The 8,714-nt window shown below is 42.9% G+C and overlaps 2 non-coding genes across 2 annotated transcripts; one reads left to right on the top strand and one right to left on the bottom strand.

Annotated features, from left to right (window-relative positions):
- Window positions 1-872: 872 nt before the first annotated feature.
- On the bottom strand, window positions 873-947 carry Trnai-uau. Its single transcript has one exon. It is a non-coding gene; the product is annotated as a tRNA-Ile (tRNA).
- Window positions 948-986: 39 nt separating this feature from the next.
- Trnai-uau lies at window positions 987-1,064 on the top strand. Its single transcript has one exon. It is a non-coding gene; the product is annotated as a tRNA-Ile (tRNA).
- Window positions 1,065-8,714: the final 7,650 nt, after the last annotated feature.

Genomic DNA, 8,714 nt, shown 5'->3' with positions numbered 1-8,714 from the left:
TAATTTTTTCACATACACAATACTCATCTGAAGCAACTAGTTGATTGGATGCTATAGCGCTAGTAAATTGCAGAGATGTTAATTGCTACATTTCACCCGCTGTTCAAAATACACTGCGCAACACAATTAAACGATCAGTTTTTCGAAACAGCGTAATCGTCGCCCATTGCGACACAGAAGTTTGAAATTTGGCTCAAAGGTGCCTGCAACCTTCCTCTGGAATGCTGCAATGGTGCAATGCTGCGACGTTAGAGAGAAGGTGGTTACAGCCCCTCTTACGTACACTCAATCCGTTTGAAACCTCTGCAGTGGAGGTCAGAAACACGACGATCATCGTCGAAATCACATGGTTTTCTTATACGTGGCTGAGAAAAACACTTCAGACATACTGTTGCTTAGAATAGAGACGAAAATGCTTGTCGTAAAGGGCGTCAATGAAACCTTCCCTTTCTCTTGGACGCTGATTCCCACGCATTTGCGGGTTGAAAGCGACTGTTCACAGTGCAACGAGCAAGAGGACGACGTTCTTGATGACCTTTGACCCTGTTGACACCGTCTTAGATTTCAACCTCTCTTCGAGGACATTGGGAGCTGCATTCTCATTTACCGTCTTCGCATCCCTTTGGAGTCCAGCGAAATCGCAATTTTTGCTCTCGTGTTCAGGCTGGAACCACTAGGGACCGTTCAAAACCATTCGACGAAATTTGAACGTAATCAGAAGCAGTAATGGTGCTTATACATTTTCGGCCCTCCTGTTTCAAGCTCTCGTGTGACGTGGTCCCGGAGGGTTACTAAATTGAAACATACGCAAGTAAAACGGTAAAGTGAAAACAGGCGTAGATGTACTTCATTGGGGACATGTTGAAAATGTGTGCCCCGACCGGGACTCGAACCCGGGATCTCCTGCTTATATGGCAGACGCTCTATCCAACTGAGCCACCGCGGGCACAGAGGATAGTGCGTCTGCAGGGACTTATCCCTTGCACGCTCCCTGCGGTGGCTCAGTTGGATAGAGCGTCTGCCATATAAGCAGGAGATCCCGGGTTCGAGTCCCGGCCGGGGCACACATTTTCAACATGTCCCCAATGAAGTACATCAACGCCTGTTTGCAGCTAGGGTGTCCATTTAATTATCATTTCATTTCTAGCAAAGCTGCATGGTCATCCACGGTAACTGTTCCTTCTGGAACAGATACTACCGTCATATATAGTTAAAACGGTAAAGGGTCCCTCTAAGACCCCCCACCCCACCCCCAGTTTGGCAAAACTCTTGGTAGCATTCAGAATTTTAATAATAAACCTGTACAGAGACAACCTGTAAGGTAGTCCTAGGCAGCCCCGTGACACACCTTAGGTTTCTAGTTGCCTACCTGTCTTTTGCCGATTATTCACAACTGTGTCGATGTCACCTCTCCACCCTCCCTTGAAATGATAGCGGCATAGGGAGACGCCAAACAGGAAGGATGAAACAGCATACGAACCACTTGCTGCTTCGGATCACGTTCAAATTACGTCGAATGGTTTTGAACAGTCCCTTGTGGTTCGAACCTGTACACGAGAGCAACTGCACGTTGAACGGGGGTGCAGACCCACAATGTCCGTAGAGAGAGGTTGAAATGTAAGAGGAGTGTCAAAGATTATCAAGAACATCGTCCTTTTGCTTATCGCGTTGCGAACTGTCGTTTTCGATGGCGAAATGTGTTGCAGTCAATGCCCCAAGGAAAGAAGCGATTTCATTGATAGCTTTTGCAGCATATCCTTAGGCCTTTTAGTGTCGATTCTGAACGGCGATGTGTGTGAAATGTTTTCCTCGGCCACTCACATGAAAACCGCGTGATTTCGACGCTGGGCAATGCGGTTCTAATCTAGTGATGGCTGTTATAGCTGAAAAACAACCGGTTTCCAGTTATTTCAGTTGTTCCTGCGCCAGATTAACCAGAGTGTTAAAACCGCCCAAATTAAATCATTTCTGAAATAACTGATTTTCGGTTTTTTCATTCCCGTTATTTCCTAAAATAAGCGTATAAATTGAAGAAAAAATGAAAACTTTTGACTCTCTTAGTTTCAGGATACATGCAATCAAAGTATTAAATTAAAGATAATTAGTTGGTTTTGTACAACAGTAAAAAATGCCGTGTGGCTACGGCCTCCCGTCGAGTAGACCGATCGCCTGGTGCAAGTCTTTCGAGTTGACGCCACTGCGGCGACTTGCGTGTCAATGGGGATGAAATGATCATGATAAGGGCAACACAACACCCAGTCCCTGAGCGGAGAAGATCTCCAACGCAGCCGGAATCGAACCCGGGCGGTTAGGTATGACATTCCGTCGCGCTGACCACTCAGCTACCAGGGGCGGACAAGATAAACAGTACACTCCTAATGATTCTAAATTTTTGAAACTCTATTGGCTCTGAGCACTATGGGACTTAACATCTATGGTCATCAGTCCCTTAGAACTTAGAACTACTTAAACCTAACTAACCTAAGGACATCACACAACACCCAGTCATCACGAGGCAGAGAAAATCCCTGACCCCGCCGGAAACTCTATTGCAAGATCATGTTGTAATCGGGAATCATACCACTATTTGAACATTATGAATAGTCAGTTCCATAGGGTGAAAAGTGACATTAAACAACTTTATTTTTCGCGTTAATTTGTCCGTTTCAGGGGCTACAAGCAGATAAATGTAGGTTATTTAGAGACAGCCAACAGGTCAACTGCTTTCTATTTTTGTTGTAAACTATGAATGAACCATTAAATTCAGTATTATAACGCAAGTTTTGTTGTGGCTCCTCCATTTTTAATCTTTTACAGCAAATGGTGCATTGTACTTCATTGACACCTCACTTTGTAAAATACTTCCAAACTAGGTATGGTGCTATGCTGTATACAACTGTTATCCGACGACGGCAATGAGAAACCCCATATAGAATAGGTGGGGCAAGTCTTGCTCCCAGGACGTACACATGTACCATCTAATAGGCTACGCCACATGGCAACAGGTACATTATTGTCCCAGCAATGCTGTATTAGTTCTTGTGCCACGTGTGAGATGCTCTTTTCTGTAGCATTGTTATTAAAATAGCACTGATCGCTTTTCCTATTTCTTATAATAACGCAGTATAACAAAGTAGTGCAAATTTCACGAATAAAAATTACTCGATCTTAAAAAAAAGTTTTATTTAAATACGAAAGATTTTAGCACTGCTGATAAGGCTACGTGATATTTCGGTCTTTTTATCCGGTTATTAGTAAAATATAAAAACACCTGCCATAAGCCAGACCAAACAAATACCGGTTATTCAGAACTAAAATACCGGTATCGGTTTTTCCTATCCCTATTCTGATCTACATCGCAGAGGCCTCAATAGAAGAGGTGAAATGCGTGAGATGTCGGCGGTGGTGGTGGGCAGAATTGCGGTGAAATTTGGTGCCAATGTGACATCACTAACCCAGCTTACGCGTCATATGGGCTGCTGAGCTCTGGCATTTTTTATTCTTTTCGGATGTTTCGACACGTTGCTGTTCGGAGCGTCTTCGAGCCCTAGTGTGACGTTGCAGAGCGCCACGCTTTTGCAGCATAACATAGGAAGGTTATAGGCAACTTTGAGCCAAATTTCAAATTTTTGTGCCGCAATGGGTGACGTTCACGGATTTCGAAAGAATGAAAAAGTGATCTTTCCATTCTGTTAGGCAGTGTAGTTCCAGACATTCTCTGTATTTCTACGGTCGGGTGATGTAGCGGGACAATCGAGGTTCGATGGATTTCCTGAGTGTCCGTCAAACTAGTGACCACGGCTGTTTTTGCTCTGGAAGACGGGAGCAGCGGAAGGATGCTCATCGTGAAGGTGAAGGAGAAATGACGTCATCTGGTGATCGAGAATACTGCAATAAACATCCTGTTCATATTGATGTCAACGTCACTGAGTGGTCTCAAATCATAGTACGAAACACATGCCCGAGTCTTCACGAAACCACCTGCTGTCTGAACTATCCCTCCACATATTGCGGATTGGCTGTCAGTGGTCTTGACGTCTTGCATAATTTGAAAAGAGGCAAAATCGGGACTTATCGCGTCTCACTGCAAGCCCCCAGTCAACAAAGGTCCATTTACAATGTTGCCTGCCACATTGCAGAATTGCAGCTTTATGTGGCGCTGGGAGCAATAGCATTCTTTGGGATACGCGACTCAATGTCAGTTGCATATAGTTGTCAATTTTCGTTTGTTGTGAGGTACCGGCATTTGCTGACAGCATCGTTTTTGCCGTATTTAAAACCAATTGTCATTGGCAAAGTGTGAAAGTCGTCTCCAGTCTGTGACGAACCTGATTAAAGAATTGATTATGATGAGGTGCCATGCTCCGAGGAGCGTAGGGAACGGCGCGGGAGACCCGCACCGCTGTACTAGGCAAGGTCCTAGCGGAGGTGGTTTGCAATTGCCTTCCTCCGACCGTAATGGGGATGAATGATGATGATGAAGACGACAGAACAACACCCAGTCATCTCGAGGCAGGGAAAATCCCTGACCCCCGCCGGGAATAGAACCCGGGACCCCGTGCGCAGGAAGCGAGAACGCTACCGCAAGACCACCAGCTGCGGACGATTAAAGAAAAATTTAGGCAATAAAAACTAATTTCAAAACAAGTTAAATGTCTTCAAAAAATTTTAAACATTAAATATTCAGTTATTAAATCCCAGGTAAATGATATATGTATATTAAAAAAAGGATAAGGTTTTCTTTGAAGTTTTAAATGAGTTAAGATTGCGCAACGGTGCAGGAACGTTTAACATTATCAAAATGCAGTCTGCGAGTAAGTAGACTCCCTGCCGTATACGTTACAGATAGTTCTCGCAACAGCGTAATCCTTTTTCTCGCGGAACACAACAACATTAAATAAACCAGTGTTTCCACTTTTAGGGGTATCGCACTTTTTTAGGCCGAAAAGCCTTACGTTATGTGTAGTTTAGAACTTATGCTGATAGGGGTTTACAGGAATTTAGGGTAAAATAGAAATTAAGGTGGTAGCCCTATTATTCGTGTTAGGCATCGCTCAATGTATTACGTGATTCTATGGCTCCACCGATTTATTAAAGCGGTTTTCTTCATACTCTTTTTGAATGTAATCCGTATTATTTTAACTATATTACTATTGTGCTACAATTTTGTTAAGGACGTCATATTATTATTTAGTCGTATTATACCTACAGTAATCGCACGAAAATTTGACCGCAGCCACGGGGGAGTGTGATGTATAGAGGAAAAGTGCGTGGCGTCGAGACGCGAGAAAGCAAATATTTCAGTGTTTGTCTTCCAGACTGACTACTTTCTGCCTTAAACGCCTCGTACCCATCAGCTGGGGTGGGAAAAATAACACACGTAAGTAGCATCGACCCGTGAATTCAGATTACACGAACTCCCATCTTCAAATGCGGCATTTATTTGTAGGAAAGAAAAGATGAAATTAAACTAAGGCTTTTATTAGCAGGGCCTGATTTTATGTCTCGACTGAAGACACCTGATAAAGGTAATATGAAAGCCTACTGCAAAATCTTTGATTGTGATCTTGTGTGTGGACTCTGAATTGTTGACATACAAAAAAATGCTAAAACAGTCTAAACAGATGGTTGTTATATCAAAATGTGGAAATAAGTCAACATTTTTTAAGCAAAACTCAGACTCATACCGCAAAGGTGTCTAAAATGGAATTAAAAATATGCAGATTCCTTGAAAGCCTTCATACAAAACTAGGAATGTTAACAAACAATTGCTAAATTTTAGAACACAGCAGTTCCATGCTAAGCGCAGCGAAAAGGTGTAAAATAATGCTTCAGCTTCTGTAAATCTATGAATGTTTTGTGAAGTGAACTGCAAATATTTTGTTTCATTACTGACCTAAAATAATAATTTATTCTTTATTATAATTATACTAGCTGACAAACCCAGTATTGCCCGGATATTCATCTTGTCAATTTTCTGTTAGAGACAAAAACCAAAAATGAGCTGTATAAGGTAATACCGAGAAAATTTCATTTCCATGTATTCATAAAAACACCTTTGAAGTTATGAAATAGTCGTACTAGAAATATTCATAACGTGCAAATATATTAGCAAAATATCCAAATTAAGAAACGTACAGTACTCTCTGTATGTTAGGCACAGCTGCTTCGCGTGTCTACAACGCGATTTTTAAATGTCTCTATGGCGATGCCTCTTCATGCTTCCATAGACGGCTTTTGTTTTCGCCTACAGCCCTTTGCACTTCACAGTTTAAAGCTGCCCAAAGCGCTGCCAAGCGTCAGGGATTTTCTTAAATTGATTCGACTGTAGGAGTGTCATAGAAGTACATAATAAATGCACTCTTATTAAAACTTCATGCATGGTGCGGCATTTTTTCTCTCATCTCACTGTTTATGACGTCACATGTCTTTAACTATGTGTCGTATAAATATTTGTGTAGGTACATTCGGCAGTGTATTTGGGTACTACCTGCAAAATGTGTTGATAATTGAGTTTGTTGCATAGAAGTTATAAATTTAATCGTTGCGTACAACGCGGCAGCTTTTCACGCATCTCAGTGTTTATGACGTCATTTCTTCTAAACTATATGTGGTACCATGATACACTTTTATAGGTGCGTTTAGCGACACATGTGGATACGGTCTGCGAGATATATTGCGGACATAGTTAGCAGCAAAGAAGCAATACATTTAAACGTCACGCATGATGCGGCTGTTTTTCACGCATCTCATTGCTTATGATGTCATATCTCATGCACAGTGATCATTGCTTAGCAGTAAGGGATAGGCATACCAAGTTTGGTCGAAATCGCTCCAGTGATCAGTGTTTAGGAGATATGGAAAACTCACATGCACACACTCTCTCTCTCTCTCTCATACACACACACACACGTATATACATATAATTTGTATTGATACCCTAAACCTAGGGATTTTTTAAACCTTTTAAGGGATTATATAAGCAGACTGAAGTGACGATTAAAAATTTGTACCAAGGCCGATATTGAAACCTAGGTGTGCTGTTAACTGGGCAGTTGCATTAACCACTACAGCACCATGGCATAGTGGCTTTGTACAACTGCACGGACTACCATAGGGCGCTTACCTCCTCAATCCAACTTCCCATTAACGCCTCAGCCCACTTGGTATTTCCCCTAAACTCCTCCCCAGATGTATTGTAATAGTACCTTAGCATCGAACAAAACGGGGTCCAACCTGAAACCGAGAATTTGCTTTAATCAAATGAAACTACATGGTTCCAGAGACCTTTTTAAGTCTCAAACATCTATGACATGTATAAGGAAACTAAAGAGACAAATTAAAATTTGTATCATGGCTCATCGTATTTGCTGATCAGATTAGGCCCCGAGTGTTTTACGGTCTAGGGTGAGGTCAGTCGCTCCCTCGCTCAACGCGGACTGAGGTCAGTTAGGTGCTGTAACCGAGCACTGCCCGCTGCGACAAGTGTGTGCGCCACGGACCCCGCTAACACGGTTTGCGCAGGGGTGGCCGCGGTCTCGGGTTGTCAGAGTGAGTCATTAGCGCGCCTGCGACGCGGGGGGCGGCACTGGGGAGATGCCCGCAGCTCGCTGCCTGCGCCTTGTAGCACGCAGCCCGCGACACGTCCCGACGGACTCATTGCCTTCCCAGCTGGCAAGGAGCGCCCGCGCCGGCGCCACAGGCCGCCGATGTATACGCGAACGTACTTATCTTCGCGAGTTCATTACAAGCTATGTTCTTCGCTTAGAGTGATAAAGCAAGGAACACATTACTGCACATTTTGTAGCGTTCGGGGAGTGTCGGCCAACACGTAAAAATGTACACACACACATACACATACACATACACACACACACACACACACACACACACACACACACACACACACACACACACAAACACATACGGACATTATTTATCGAATACAGTGCTCAAAACAAATGTTGCATATTGCTTTGTTATCGATATTGGATCTAACATGAAAAAAGCTGATTTTGTACTGTCACGTACAGTCATGAGGAAACAAAAATAAAGAATAAAACACATTTCCACATGGAAAACACAAAAAAAAACAAAAACGAAACTTTACAAAAGATTCCACTGCGAACAATTCAGTTCCTTCTCATCATCATATTCCGTAATACATTGTTCATGAACCAACTAGCCATCATTGTAATTACTGCTACTCTCTACAGTATTATCCAGATAAGCCTGTGGTACATTGTCCCTTCCTCCATTGTGGCCTGTATGATGCCCAGTAAGGTCTCTGTGATACAAGACGATTGCAAACCGCTAGTTTTACCATGGCCGATGCATTCTCAATGCAGTTGAAATTTGGAGAACGTGGGGATGTAAGGTGGCAGAATAAATGAAGGTCAGATTCGTACCTTATATGAGAGCTTTATACACTGCAATGGGAAGGTGAATATGACACCTACCTTCATTCGGCGGTAATGAGCAAATTTGTGTAGCAGTATGTAATGCAAAACAGGGATGACATTCAATAAACAGTAATTAACACACTGTTCGTATAATGCATGTTTGAGTGGAAAGTGAAACAAGCAGCGAGAGGTGTTTCAGTTTGGAATTTCAGAGGGTCGAGCTCAGGCAAGGCCGCGCTACAGGGTGTACCACGGAAACCACTTAAAGGGGAGTCCCAGGTTGAAAATCAACGACCGACCAGGTGACTCAGA

The sequence above is a fragment of the Schistocerca piceifrons genome, chromosome 1 (assembly GCF_021461385.2).
Source record: "Schistocerca piceifrons isolate TAMUIC-IGC-003096 chromosome 1, iqSchPice1.1, whole genome shotgun sequence".
In the NCBI taxonomy this organism is placed as follows: domain Eukaryota; kingdom Metazoa; phylum Arthropoda; class Insecta; order Orthoptera; family Acrididae; genus Schistocerca; species Schistocerca piceifrons.
The sequence above is the reverse complement of the archived record's forward strand: the minus strand, read 5'-3'. Positions and strand labels throughout refer to the sequence as shown.